Genomic DNA, 15968 nt, shown 5'->3' with positions numbered 1-15968 from the left:
CTTGTGACTGTATGACTGTAACTTTGTCACTTGTATCCTTACGATCTATATTGACTGTTTCCTAGTATGGTTTGATTGCTTATTGTACCCTATGACTATTATTAAGTGTTGTACCTTATGATTTTTGACTCTTGGCGAATATATCTTTTATATATACTGAGAGCATTTGCACCAAGACAAATTCCTCGTGTGTCCAATCACTCTTGGACAATAAAGAATTCTATTCTATTATATAGGTACTTTATATATGCAACTATCTTAGAATCTTAAATTCAGAGTAAAAAAAAAAAAAAAGCAATCCTTTTAAGAACCTTAAGCAATGCCCCCAGATTTATGGTTACACTCCAGAATGCTGCTACTCAGGAATAGCAAAGAAAATGGATTTTTCAGGAATCTGGCTATGATGGTAGATCGAAGGGATGCCAAAGCTGCTACTACAGAGGGCGGTGGCAAAACAATTTGGGCGAATAGCTTTGAAAAGAGCTTGTAGAGACAAGACTTAGCCTGAGGTGTTAACAGGGGTGGGATTCGTACCTATTCGCTAGAACCAGTTGTTAACATTCTAAACAGTTCGGAGAACTAGTTGTTAGAAGAAATTACTGGCCTAATCCTGTAAGGAAGGTAGGAAGGAAACATTCTGGTGTTGCTTACAGAAACTGCCTTTCCATTAACCCTTATTACATTCTTGGCAGGACTAGACTTCCTGTCTCTGGAACTTCTCTGGAGTTTTTTTCCCTCCTTTTCTGGTACTTTGCTTGTGTGGAGTAACCATTCAAAGTTACAATGGCACTGAAAAAGTGACTTATGCCCATTTTTCACACTTATGACTATGCAGCATCCCCACATCCATGAGAGGCCAGGCGAGGAGATACATGCCTCGATGTGAGTGATGTTGTGTTGGCTACGCTCAGCCAGTCACAAGCCACGCCCACCAACTAAGCCACACCCACAGAACCAGTTGTTAAAAAAATTGAATCCCACCCCTGGGTGTTAAGCAGCATACACACACCCCAATTGTGAGTTCCTTAATTGGCCATTAAAAACTGCAGAATTGGTCTTATTATCAGAAACTGGCACAATTTTTGCTGTTAAACTATGAGAGTCCAAAAAAGATAATAGCTATACTACTACTGGTGTGGGATCATATGCTGGGCAGCCCAGTAGCTTTTTTAATAGCATAAAATATTCTTAAATAAACCAAGGCATCAAAGCAGGTCACAGAAAAAAGAAATGGTTCTGGCCATAGAAATCACAAAGAACAAATGAAACTCCACCACTGCTGAGCCAACTAAACGAGGGAAAGCAATAGGCCTGCAATTAATTAATTGTATGTTTGGGGGAATAATATTTCAAAAAAATTAATGATTCCTGGTTGCACCCAAGAAAATACAGATAGTCACCTGCCTATTTCTCAAAAGGGAACCTGCTGCTGATAACAGCATTGCTTGAATTCTCTTGTAGCTCAAATATTACTATGATCTTTGTATCTATTGTATGCTTCAAAGTGGCTTATACTTCTCATCATACCCTGGATTGGCTCAAGAAGTTCTTTCCTCTTGCTGGTAATGTGGCTTCTCTAAATCTGACAGGCAATTCATTAGCAGACTCTCTCAATGGAATTGCTAATCAATTTAATCAGTGGAGGGAAGTATTTTCCCCCTTTCATTTCATTATATTCAGGATGTATTGACAATAGCAATCAAGCCTTTTGTTCCAAATGGTTCCGCCAGACTTTTCCAGCAAGCCTATTTCTCTCAAAATAAAATACAAACAAGACTCATAATCACTAAGGTAAGGTTTTTAGTAACAGCAAGTGATTATAAGATTTTGCACCACATAAAATTATCGCCATCCGGCCCGGCTTCTCTAAAACAAAATAGAATTGCATGCAGTGGAATAACAATATGAGAAAGAGTCTAAAACATTGGCTCTATATGCTAGCATACAACATCTGGAACTCAGTTTCTAATTATTCTTGCTATTGTTAGAAAAGAAAAAAAGAGTCACATGCTTCCTTCAAATGGTAATATCAAGTAGATTTCCAAACTCAAAATATAACAAGGAATCTGCTGCTTGTGCAATTTTTACATTGGGTGCTCAGAAAATATGGGATCATCACACGGATGAACAACTTTTGCAGTTCTTGTCCAATAAATTAATGATAGGGTATTTATTGCATAGAGGAAATTGTGCATAGATGGAAAATATGCACAGCTGGAAGCTAACAGAACTTCTACCGTAATGTTTTAAGAAAATTATTTCTACTTTGACTAGCTGGTTAAGAAAAGCAGTGGCATAGCATGGTGTATAATCTGGTGTGCACATCAGTTATGTGGGACTAGCCCATATTAAGGTATCTCTTTGTGAGAATTGAGAAGTTGTACTTCAATATATACAGGCCACTCTACAGCATTTAGAAAAAAAAGATAATGGGAAGGCAATTATCTTTTAGGTCGTAATCAGCATTATTTATGTTGTCATTTAGAATCTCTTGGAAATTGCTTCCTATAAAAAATAGTTTGTTCATTATAATTATAGTGCATTGGAACTTTCCGGTACCTCAGATAAAAATGGATATTCCTTTTCATAATACTAAAGCTTCTTTAACTATGTGCTTATGAGAGAAATATTTACATTGCATTTAAGAAATTGCATATTAGCCCCCTTAACTGGACCTTTAAAAACCCTTTTAACTTCTGAAAAGATAAACATTCTCAGTTATTGGTAACGGCATTCAAATGTTTAGTGGGATGGATGTATCAAAGCAAGCATTTAAAAGCAAAATGCTTGCAGACTTCTTATAGCAACACTACTCCAAAACCACAATAAAATTCATCAGTGTTTTGCATGAAAGATCAAAGTGGGTTTCCAATGTTCATTGCTGGAGTTGGTTAGAAAAGAAGTTCTGCTTTCTTGAAGCTCTGTGTTCATTTCTAACATTGCAAAAAGAAAAACTGTTGCCTGAAATGAAAATACGCTTTCACAATATAAAAACCTTCATATTTTATTGTCTTTTATTAATCTAGGTGAAACTGTAATAACCATGTTTCCCTGAAAATAAGACTGGGTCTTATATTTCTTGCCACCAAAAAAGACACCAGGTCTTATTTTGGGGAGGGGGTATGTTGTCCACTGACTCACCTCACCTGCACATGTCACCCACGGCCTCCTTTTTGCTGTCAGAGGCCTTCAGGAACTTCTTCTGCGGCCGGCAAGGCTTTCCTGACAGCTTCTATAGCTGATCGATCCGGAACTCTGTTATCGGCTGCAGAGGCCTTCAGGAAAGCCTTGCCGGCTGCAGCAAAAATGGGCTGGCAAGGCAGGTGTTAGAGTGTGCGAAGCCTGGCTGCAACTGTCCAAAGGTAAGTAGTAAGGCAGATCCACTCCCACATTCTCACCCTAGCTTAATTTTTATCCATGCACCCTGGAGCAGGTGGAGTCATAATTAGGGCTTATTTTGGGGGTAGAGCTTATTCTGGGAGCATGAGTAAAAATCAAGCTAGGACTTATTTTTGGGGTAGGTTGTATTCTTGGGGAAACACAATATATATATCTATATGCTAAATAAATAAATAAAAGTTTTTCAGGGCAAAATAAGCATGTTTCAGTGGGAGAATAGATTCTGAAAAGATAACTTTACTGAAAATGCTACATTATTTAGTGTTACATCTTTTTAGGAGAACAAAGCTGTACACATTGGCTTTGAAGTAAATCCTATTGGCTTGGTTCACAGCGGGATAAAAGTTGAGCACAGCAGCTATACCGTATTTGCATGCTCAGAGAATGCACATTTCCGCCCCCCCGCAAAAAGTCAGTAGTGTTGAGAACTTACAGCATTGTGTTCTTTTTTCTCTCCCCCACAAAAACACTATTGCTATGATCCATTATGCCCCTTCCTTCCTGGCTTGGTCATGATAATTAGATTCACACATTTCATTTTACTCAGTTGGTTGACTAAGGAGAATGAAATCATATTATATCCAAATGGTTATGCTTCAAGAATTCAGGCACTATCATGGGACTTACTCTTAGATAAGTGCGTAAGATGCTTCTGATTTTTCACACCATGGTAAGCCAGGGTTTTGCAGAATTGTTCGCCTCGAACAAGCAGTTGAGCTGATAAACAGTTGTTCATTTTGTTCCTCATTTGTTCCCCAATCTAACAAAATGTTGTCAAGGAATTATGCAAAGAGAAATTGGGACTTTGCCTGCTGGTCCATTAGCAGAAAAAAAATCTGAAAACTGATCAGAATGAACTCAAGTTTGATGCAACTGGAGACATTGACAAAAGAAAGAGAGTTCAAAAATGGTTCCCCCAGTGTCCTCTACAGGAGAGGCAGTTGCTCTTAATGCTACTGGCCACTTCTATTTTTAAGCCCCCACCCACCCTCCTGTCTCCCAGCCATGCAGTTGCTATCGGAGTTTGGAAATAATTCTGTAAGGCAAGCTGTACAGTCTATTTCTATCCTGTTTTATCATGAAGTATAAACCCAAAGATCTGCCTTTCCTCTTAAACTGAACCATTGAAAAGTCAGAATTTTTCCCTCTTGAATCCTTGGATAACTAATTAATATTGTTGACCCATTTGAATTAGTGTTAGTTTAATATTAGGGTCATTGGTATAGGGTGTGTTTCAATCTTAACTTTTAGGGCGCATATTTTCCATTCATTGAAATGATCTAGTTTCTTGCTTTTTATCTTTCTTTTTATTATCCGTTGGTGTTTCTCTGGAATCAGTTCTGGATCTCTTTTTCTTCATTCTTTGTACTATAACCCTTGGATTTTTAATTTTGTCTTTTCAGTTTCAGAATTATATTTATTGAATTGAATTGAACTGAATACTGTAGCCAACTGTGATTAGACACACCAGGAATTTGTCTCCAGTGCAAAAGCTATCTGTGTACATGCAAAGCAACAGAATAATGGTAATGGTAATGATAACCATACTAATAAGAGGGGGAGTAAGAAGAATAGTAAGATGGATAAATAATAATGCTACAGCCATAGTACTTAGGTAAATAACATAGACATTAGAAAGCACTGTGGGTATTAGGTGTCCAGCAGAGTGAATGCCTGAGGAGGGGAAACTGTTTCTGTAATCTAGCTGTTGTGGCCTGCAATACCCTATAGGGAAGGAGTTGAAACAGTTTAAGTCCAGGATATCAGGGGTCTGCAGATATCTTCTAGACCCTCTTTCTGACCCACACAATATTCAGGTCTTCAGCGGAAGGCAGACTGGTTGCAATTATTCTTTTTGAAGTTTTAACTATCCTTTGAGTCTGCACCTATCCTGTTTGGTTGCTATACGAAACCAGATGGTTACAGAGGAACATATGACAAACACAGTAATTCCTCTGTAAAACAGTACCAATTGCTCCTGGCACAGTCTGAACTTCCTAAGTTGACTTAGAAAGAACATTCTTTGTTGTGTCTTTTTCATGATAGTTCTAATGTTAACTTAATTTCATGTCATTGATTTAGTTATTTATGCCAATGCTATGCTGGTATAATTCTGTATGATAAGGACTATGGCAAAAGAAAGGAAAGATGGTACCAATCATAATAAGAACCTTGGATGTAGCACCACTTCAACATCATTGGCATTGACAAAATCACCACCAGTTAATTGCAAAAGACAGTTTTATATGAAGTAGCTTACATCCTGCAAAATACCTTTAACACCATCAAACAACCACATCTGCCTATCCCAGGTCCTTTGGAAGGAATCAACAGGTGGATAAAAATGCCAAATACAGTCCAAACATCTTGCTGACTATGCAACCAACCATAAAAAGTGTAGAAAAGAGATTGAAAAATCAGAAGTCAAAGCTAATGAAACATCATTAAAAGTAATCAATACTTGGGCAGTCCCCATTTTACTATAGACAGTAGGAATAGTTCATAGGATCCAGATAAAACTTGGTAATTTGGATAGGAAAACAAGAAAACTAATGGTGATATACCATGCTTTGCATCCAAAAAATGATCACCTATATTTGCCAAGATGAAAAGATGGCAGAGGACATACAAAATAATGTGTATGTGTACAGATGAAACAAACTGTAGAGGAAGAAAAAGATGGTGGGAATGACTATATTAAGAAAAGCAGGTAGTCCTCGAATTACAACAGCAACTGGGACTGGGACATGTGGCTAGGGAAATTCATGGATTTGAAGTCCATACATCTTAATGTTACTGTGTTGAGAAACACTGATTTACACACACAAATGCATTGAAGAAGAGACTGGACAGTCACTTGTCTGAAATGGTATAGGATCTCCTGCTTGAACAGGATCTGGGCTCGAAGACCTCCAAGATTCCTTCCAGGTCTATTCTGATTCTTCTATGGAAAAGACAAACCAGAGAGGATTCCTTTATTATGCCTGAAGCCAAGAATATCCTTTCTCAATATTTACATACATGGTATGTTGTGAGTTAATTTTGTGAGTTTGCTTGCAAGCAAATTTTATGTGACAGACTCAGCTAGCCAATGGCAGAAAGATAGATCTCTGAATGAATCTGTGATTCTGTGAGCAACTCAATCTGCCTGCCTGCTCTGCCTGATTTTTGGTAAAAGTTTTTCTTTTTTATTAAAAAATCAATATTTATATCAATATTTATAATATTTACATACAAGCCATGCCCAGCCAATCACATGACCACCAAGCCACACACACAAATTAGGCCATGCCCACAGAACTGGTTGTTAAGAAATTTGAATCCCACCCCTGCTTCTGTGTGCTTGTATGTGTGTGTGTGTGTGTGAGAGAGAGAGAGAGAGAAAGAGAGAGAGAGAGAGGGAGGGGGGTTAGATCAGATTTCTCTCTCTCTCTCTCCCACCAACGTCAGCAAGCCACCATCAGTCAAAATTCATTTTAGTGGTCCCCGGGATTTAAAATTATGAGTTTGGTGGTCCATGAGGTCCAAAAGGTTGGTGACCCCTGATCTAATACATGTATTATAAATATTTATATAAATATTGATTTTTTTTATAAAAAAAAGAACAACTTTTACCCAAAATCAGGCAAAGCAGGGAGACAGATTGAGTTGCCCACACAATCATAGATTCACTTGGAGATCCATATTTCTGCCATCGGCTAGCTGAGTCTGCACTGCTTCAGTCCTAAGGAAGGTTCGGCTCTGCTTAAAAGCAGAGCCGAAGATCTAAAGATTAGCCAGTGATTTCCTGCTTTCTAGCTAATCTAAATCTCCTGGCACAGCAGAACAGCTGATGGTTGAAAAAAAAGGAAAAATGGCAACTTAGCAGGCAAGTTTGCCAGGGAGTGAGTGAGTGGGGAGGACGGGCCATATGGCGGCGCAACCTTGTGTTCCTGCGCAGCCTGGATTAATTGCTTTGGGGGGTGCTCTGGGAGTGACATTTCTCTGTGGACCACCAAAATTTTCTGATGGACCACCAGTGGGCCGCGGCCCACCGGTTGGTGACCGCTGTATTAGATGACTGAAGCTTCTACTGCGCAAAAATCTAATTGGAGAGCATGATTGATGACTCTTGGCTATGGACGTTTTTCATTGGATAATACACCCAGAGGGGTGGGGGTGGGGGGGAAAGCAGGATCAAGGGTGACAGTGAATTACGTATCTCAGGGTTGGCTACACCCAGGTTAATGCCGGACGTAGAATGTTAACTTCAAATAAATCCTTTTCAGTTTTGGGAGTGTGGCTTGAGGCTCATGATTTAATTGGAGTAACTGCCGGAAATCCTGACACTATGTAGAATAATACTGTACCTAAAGCTTCCTACTTTAGTCACTGCACAGAAAGTAATGTGTATGGGCAATAACTTTACTAGCCTTGCAACAAAGTTGTGGTAAGGGATTGCTGAGGGGGCAACAATTTTGAAAGCAAAATATTTGTGTGCCATCTTAGGGACCAGAGGGAAGTCACCACATGTGTATAGAAATAGGCTTTATTCTAAAAAAAGAAGATGGAAGTGACATGGCAAATCATTTCAAGGGCTATTAACAGAACACATCTCTTTGTGCTGTCCATTTTTCTCACAGTTCTGTTTGTGGCAGGGCAACTGCATAACTAAAGTTGTGTTTCCTGATCCCTGTTTCCTTTTTATATAATCCAAAGTACATAGTCAGCAACGTCCATTTCCTATGCCCAAGCGAAAGTAAAGGAGAGCACAACCATTGCTTCATGGGTTAATTCTGAATGTTTCACTTTCTTTATTGTTCCTGTTGGTCAATGGACAGATATTCACTTTGGTGTGTTAAAGCCAAGTTCCAGCTCAAATGTACAGATTCTCCTCTAACATTATAGCCAGAGGTTGAAACCTGAAGCCCCTGTATGTTAAGTCTGTGCTGTACTACCAGGCTCCAGCCTCGTATGCTGAATCTTTAATTTGAGGTTATAAAGTTGATTACATGTTACCCCTTCTCTCTTCTCTAATATGTATGTTTAACTTATGAGCTATATGGTTGGTGGCCTTGTAGGCTAGACTCTATTGTGAGTTTGTCTTCTTTGCTGTTCTATGGGTAAGTGGAAAACCAGAGTTGCACTCATTATTTCTTTTTTTTTTCTTTCATTAAATACTGTTTCTGTCTTTGCCTTACAGAAATCGCTAACATGTATTCAAACCCATGTTGTTTTCATTTCAGTTTTTTACTACAATATCAGGTGTTCTTATTGCTCTTTTTTGTGATCTTCCTTTTGTCTCTATATTGGATTCCATGATTTTTTCTTTGCCAAACATATAGGTTGGTGTGAACTTATTGTTTCCATTGTAATGAAACACATGCTCTGTGCCATACATGTTTGAGAATGTTGGTTCTGCCATGTAGACTAAACCTAACCAAACACAAACCTATAGATCTGGAAAAATGGAGAGGTGCTCTATTATTTACTTGCAGGCAAAATGGTTTTTAACATGAAAACTGCTGCTGAGTTGCTTGGATTGCTACAGCATGCAGATTTCTTATGGAATGAAATTGGCTTATTTGCTTACATAGATAATGTTACTATGGGGTTTCCTCATTAGTGGCATTTAGTTTAGTTTTATTGAAGTGGAGTGGAGAGGGATGGAGGGAAGAAGGAAGGAAGGAAGGATAATGAATGAGGAGTTTCCTAAGAGAGATAAAACATTTTTTCTGAAAATTATGAATAACACATTCTCTGAATTCTGATGGCCATGCTGTTCCACCAAAGTACCACATTCTCCTGTTTTCTGCTTCTTTTGTGTTGAAAGTATACATGCATGATGTCACAGGGATATTATGGCACAATCATCCTCTCATTGTACCTTGTATGAATGTCTTTTCCAGTGGAATTTTGTGGCTGACAGTAGTCTTGCCAATTACACTGAAGGAGCAGCTATTGCTTTTACTATCTATAAAAAACATCTTTTTATTTCCCTTTCAGTTATGACTTTTTCTTTTCTTTTACTTTTAGATTGCACAAATTTAAGAGCCCTATAGTGGAACACCTGGATCAGCCTTCCCAAACAAATGCCTATAAATGTAGAGTATTCCAATTAAAGTTTATATTCATGTTCCTATTTAACATAAATGTTCAATCAATTCATATTTCTATGTGTATATATGTTGTTTCTTAATTGATGGCATAGTTTGCAAATGTAAAAAAATCCTAATTCAAAGTTCTGAAATAATTAGTTTTGATATAGTAGTTATATTCTGTAGCTATCATAAAGTATTTGGAAGTCAGCTCTGCCTATAAACATCAAAGCTCTCAAAATACCCTAAGCAGCAATTATTTAATGGATTTAAGTTCTGCATTCTGTGAATCTCTAAACAAAGTGATGTATTCTCTGAATATTAAAGTAGAGGAAAATGGGTATAATAATCTATTCTGAACTTTCTGCAAATTATTATGCCAAGTTGCATCTGTTATTTAATCTGCATATATCAAGTCAAATGAATCTTCAGCCAGAAGAAGTAAAGCAAAAAGTCCCCAGGGCAGATGTTAAACAATTATCATTAGTCTTGTCCCAACTATTTTAGATAATTGATTTGAAGTCTAACAAAATCTTTACCAGACTATTAAAATGTCAACCTATATTTTAGCACAGCACCTGCAGTTTCTGCATGAGTGGTGATTTGAGTTTCTCAATCATTTCTTTCACTGGAATAAAAAGACTATAAAGTATTATGAAAGGAAACAGAGCCTTTGTTGAATTGTTAACTGCCCATCTGCTCTTCCCCTGATTTAAAGAATGGAGGCTGAATCTTTTCAAAGATAAGTCTTTGATTTCACTATCAGGGTATTTTAAAAAAAAGAAAACAACATCAATACAAAGGCAATTCATGTTCATATACATTAAAATAATTAAATACACCAAAACTGTGGGTTTGTGGCATAAACACACTCTTTTTCCCTCTAACTAGAAAATACCACAATTGTGTTCCAGACTGAGTTCATGTACGACTGAAAGAATTCACTGCAATTCACCCTAAATGTTTAACTCAGCTCACTGCTTATTCTAAACAAAAGCTTCACTGAAAATCTATAACCACATGATCACATAAATGTACAATATCCATCAGTAATAAATTATCAAAAATTCTTAAGAACTCAGGCAATAATCTAGTCATTAGAAACAAGAAGCTTATCACGGCACAATTTGCATGGTTAACTCACTTTCAGCCTACTGTTTATTGCATTTATTTTATGCCTGACAAATTTACCTCAGGGTGAGATATTTCTACTATTTATAGAAAATATGTCAGTCCCACTGAACATATCTTTAATATTTTCATAGTTGCTAACTAGAATGCTGCTTCTTTAACATTAAAGATTATTGCACCCTGACAGATGTTACTAGTATATAGTAATAAAAATGGAAAGTAAAGCTGATAATATAAACTTCTAATTGTAAATGAATAGTATTATTAGGTGAAATAACTTCCGAGGGATTTTTGAGGACACATGTAGAGTGCATTGCAATAATCCAATCATGAAAGGACTAGGACATGAGTAACTATCTGGAGGGTCTCCTGATTGAAGAGAGGGTGCAACTGAGAGGATACAGAGCTTAATTAAAGGCCTTCTGGGTCACAGCTGCCACCTGCTCTTCATGGGCTGCTTGAAGACCACCTGCAAGCTAAAGTCAGAGTTCTTTAAAGTTTGGGCTTGAGCCCGTGTACATCCGTCATCCTGCTAAATAAGGTCTGTCACCTGCTTTTCTTAAGAAGCTCCTTATCTTTAATAATTACATAAGAGAGGCAGGGACAATATTACCCATGTTTCCCCGAAAAAAAGACTCTATCTTATATTTTTTGTCACCAAAAAAAGGCACCAGGTCTTACTTTCGGGGGAAGTCATCCACTGACTAACATCACTTGTGTGCGTCGCCTCTGGCCTCCTTTTTGCTGTCAGAGGCCTTTAGGAATTTCTTCTTCTGCGGCCGGCAAGGCTTTCCTGAAGGCCTCTGCAGCCGATAACAGAGCTCCAGCTAAAGAGGTCTTGAGGAAAGCCTTGCTGGCTGCAGAAGAAATGGGCCAGCAAGGCAGGTATTGGGGTATGTGAGGCCTGGCTACAATTGTCCAAAGGTAAGTAGGAGGGTAGCTTCAACCCCCATCCTCACCTTAGCTTAATTTTTACCCGTGCACTCTGGAGTGGGTGGGATCTTAATTAGGACTTATTTGAGGGGGGGTAGGGCTTATATTGAGTGTACATGTAAAAATCAAGCTAGGACTTACTTTCAGGGTAGGTTGTATTTTCGGGGAAACGGTATTGCCATCACTAGTTTATTATATGTAGCCAATTAAAATAATGGGAATTGAATTCATTTTTTAAAATGAATTAACTTCCTGGCCATCTGCTGTGTTTGATTAATCAGTTATTTTCTTTCACATTTGCTTTTTCAGATTTCTTTAGGAAGTAATCTATGAATTTCACAACGCTCTTACGATTAATAAAGTTTTCACCCACTGCCAGTGTCAAGTGAAGGAAAAGATGCTTGAAACTTTTTCTTACTGAACATACATATGGACATTCTGATGCTGACTCACTTCCTGATAATGAACAGCATCTGGCATCACTATTCTCTACTCCCAAGAAACAAATCAAAGGCACTTTGAACCTCTTAGTCTACATTGAAATTTATTTATTTATTTATTTTATTTTTATTTATTTGATTTGCCAATTGTTTACAAGATAATAAGTATAAATGTATACATAGTTGTGAATACATGAAATGGTTACATATAAGAAAAATAAAAGAATAAGAGAAACAATAGGACAGGGACGGTAGGCACGTTGGTGCGCTTATGCACGCCCCCTACAGACCTCTTAGGAAAGGGGTGAGGTCAATAGTAGACAGTCTAAGGTTAAAGTTTTTGGGGTTTGGGGAAGAAACTACAGAGTCGGGTAGAGTATTCCAGACATTGACCACTCTATTGCTGAAGTCGTATTTCCTGCAATCAAGTTTGGTGCGGTTTACTTTGAGTTTGTATCTATTGTGTGCTCTTGTGTTGTTATGGTTGAAGCTGAAGTATTCATTGACAGGTAGGACATTGCAATGTATGATTTTGTATACCATGCTTAAGTCAGACCGAAGACGGCGTAATTCAAGGTTTTCTAGTTCTAGAATTTCAAGTCTGGTGGCATAAGGTATTCTACAGCGAGTAGAGGAGTGGAGAACTCTTCTTGTGAAATATTTCTGGACTTTCTCAATTGTGCTAATATCAGATACGTAGTGTGGGTTCCAGACTGATGAACTGTATTCGAGTATTGGTCTAGCAAATGTTTTGTATGCTCTGGTTAGTAGTGTGATATTACCAGAGAAAAAGCTACGTAGGATTAGGTTAACAACTCTTAATGCCTTTTTGGCTATGTAGTTGCAGTGTGCTCTAGCATTTAGATCATTAGAGGTGAGTATTCCAAGGTCCTTTACAGAGCTTGGGTCATCAACAAGATCTTGACTATTCAGCTTGTATTTTATTTTCTGATTTTTTTTGCCAATATGTAAGACAGAGCATTTATTTGTTGAGATTTGAAGTTGCCATTTGTTTGACCATTCGGATACATAGTCAAGATCTTTTTGTAGGGTAGCAGTATTGTCTGTGGTATTGAACAGCTTTACATCATCAGCGAAGAGAACGCAATTGCTCTTAATATGATCACAGAGGTCGTTTATGTAGAGTATGAAGAGAGTTGGTCCTAGAACACTGCCTTGGGGAACACCACTATTGACAGGTACTGGATTTGATAGGACGCCCCCGATTTTGACCATTTGTTGTCTGTTTGACAGGAATGCTTCTATCCAGTTATTCAGTTGTCCAGAGATACCATAGGATTTTATTTTTAGGAGTAGTTTGTCGTGTACCACTGAATCAAAGGCTTTACAGAAGTCTATGTAGATTGCATCTATTGTTTTGCCCTGGTCGAGTTGTGTCGTCCATATGTTTTTGCAGTGTAAGAGTTGCAGATTACAGGATAGTTTTTTCCTGAAACCAAATTGTTTATTGGAGAGTAGGTTATTTGTCTCTAAGTGAAGGATGATGGATTGGTTAATAATTGATTCCATGACTTTACAGGTGACGCAGCATAAGGAGATTGGCCTGTAGTTTTCAACTAGGCTTGGGTCTCCCTTTTTGAAGATGGGGATGACTGTGGCTTGTGACCATAGGTTAGGCAAGGAGCTGGTTCTGAAAGATTTTTCAAAGATTATGCTTAGAGGTTTGGCTATGGCAGTGGATAGCTTTCTTAAGAAGTAGGCACATATTCCATCCGGTCCAATAGATAGAGATGGTTTTAGGTTGCGTATTGCTTTTTCAACATTGTCTTCTGTGAAATCGATATGTATTAGATCATTGTTGTTATCTGTGGTACGGCTAGGAAATATTGGGCATGATCCATTGCTGTTTTCACTGCTTCTTGCAGTGAAGAAGATAAATGTGAAAACATAGATTTTACCAGGCTCACAGAGAGAGGATTGATGGCTTCAAGAACCAGCATCTCTTGTTTATCCAAGCAGAACCACACCAGAGCCACATGTCATTACTGGCAGTAATGTCGCTTCATTTGTAAAAACTTACCACCTTACAGTCTCTAATGTATGCCAGTTCAGCTCTGCATATTTCTTTCAAGTTTGGAACAATCTCATGGATAAATCATTAAGATATTTGAATGAAGGATATCCAAAAGAACAACGAGGCCTTATTTTTTTGCATCTCATTTTACTTCAGTCCAACCAAAGATGCAATGGAAAAAGAGACTAGTAAGAAGACTTCTACATTTTCAGAAAGTTAAGTACATCAGTTCAAAGTATGAATAAATTCCTTCCCTAATTAAATGCTAATGCAAATCAGGAAAGTTCACACACTGAGAAGTCACATATTTATTCATAAGATATGTGAGCAGTTCATAGTAGGAATCCAGAATTACTGACACTTTGGGACAAAGAGTTTTTATGATTCTGAAACCACTATTTGGAGTAGAGTTTTGAGGGACTGGAGCTGAGTGCTTACTGGCTGAGTGTCCTTCCTGATGCCTACAAGAAGTTCACAGCAGATATTTTTTTCCTGTGTGCCTTAGAAGAAAAACATCTGCCATTACCCCAGAATTGATCTCTCAGTCTTCCGAGTAGGAGGCAAGCATCTTCATTACTACCCATCACATTGCTCTTTGGGACCATCACTGATGCTCCCTAATTTGCAACAAAAACCATCTCTAAACTTTAATTTGTAGGGGAATATTGCAGACATAGCCAATGGAATAGAGATAATACATAAACACTCAATGTATGCTCAATCTTGGAATATTTCATTTTAAAAAAAAGTGTAAACCACTGAAACGGAAAAAAATAAAATTTGTACCAAAGCAAAACCTTGCTGGATTTAAGTAATCAAAAATAAATTACCAGTGTAGTTCATCTATTGTATAATATAACACCATCTCATTGCATGTGCATCTCTTTTCCATTTGTAGATATAATTTTTTTTAGAATTCATGTACTAACAGCTGTGGTTTTTCTCCAGTCTCATAATCCTCTTAAGAAGAATTGTACATATTTTGTAGTTGGATGGAAAACACTTAAAAGCATCAAGAAGTGTATGTGATGGATATGACTGTTTTCATAAACTCCAACAGATGATATGTTTTAGCTGGGATTGCACAAGTAAGAAAGTTATTTAAAATGTTCTACGTAGTAAGTTGAAAAAGTCTGATGATAACATACTTAATTTTTGTGAAAAACTGGAAGCAAATTACTGTAAAAAGAAAGATTATATGGATAACTTCTAGAGTATTTCTTAAATAAAATAGCTACCTATAGATTAATAAATGAGAGCCAGTTTGGTATAGTGGTTAAGGCACTGGCCTAGACAGCAAGAATGGCACAAAGATAGCTGAGGGATCTTGGGCCAGTCACTCTTTCAGCCCTAGGAAGGAGACAATGACAAATAACTTCCAAAATCTTGCCAAGCAAACTATGGGACTCATCCAGGCAGTTGCCAGGAATCAAAACTCTCTTGAAGGCATTCCACCAAAGATTAACATGTTGTTATACATTACTCCCTTATTGGTATGAAACTGTTCTGACCAAGGCTTCTGAGACCGTAATTACGCACACACTTATTGTCAAAACAAGTCTTGTTTTGTTGCAACGGTGGGAATTATTTTCATTCCCAGCCTGTAATGAATCTCAAACAGTCCCTCGAGCTAAGCACCCACTTTTCTTTCCTGTGAAGTGCTGCCAATAACAGATGTGTCCAGGGGTGGGATTCAAAAATTTTAACAACCGGTTCTGTGGGCATGGCTTAGGTGGTGGACGTGGCTTGGTGGTCATGTGACTGGGTGGACATGGCTTGGTGGTCATGTTATTGGCTGGGTGTGGCCAACAACATCACTCACATCGAGGCATGCATCTCCTCGCCTGGCTTCTCATGACTGTGGGGATGCTGCAACAGTCATAAGTGTGAAAAATGGGCATAAGTCACTTTTTTCAGTGCCATTGTAACTTTAAATGGTCACTCCACACAAGC

The sequence above is a fragment of the Notechis scutatus genome, chromosome 2 (genome assembly GCF_049901735.1).
Source record: "Notechis scutatus isolate UNSWTSFEM ecotype Mainland chromosome 2, rNotScu1.2, whole genome shotgun sequence".
Lineage (NCBI taxonomy): Eukaryota > Metazoa > Chordata > Lepidosauria > Squamata > Elapidae > Notechis > Notechis scutatus.
The sequence above is the reverse complement of the archived record's forward strand: the minus strand, read 5'-3'. Positions refer to the sequence as shown.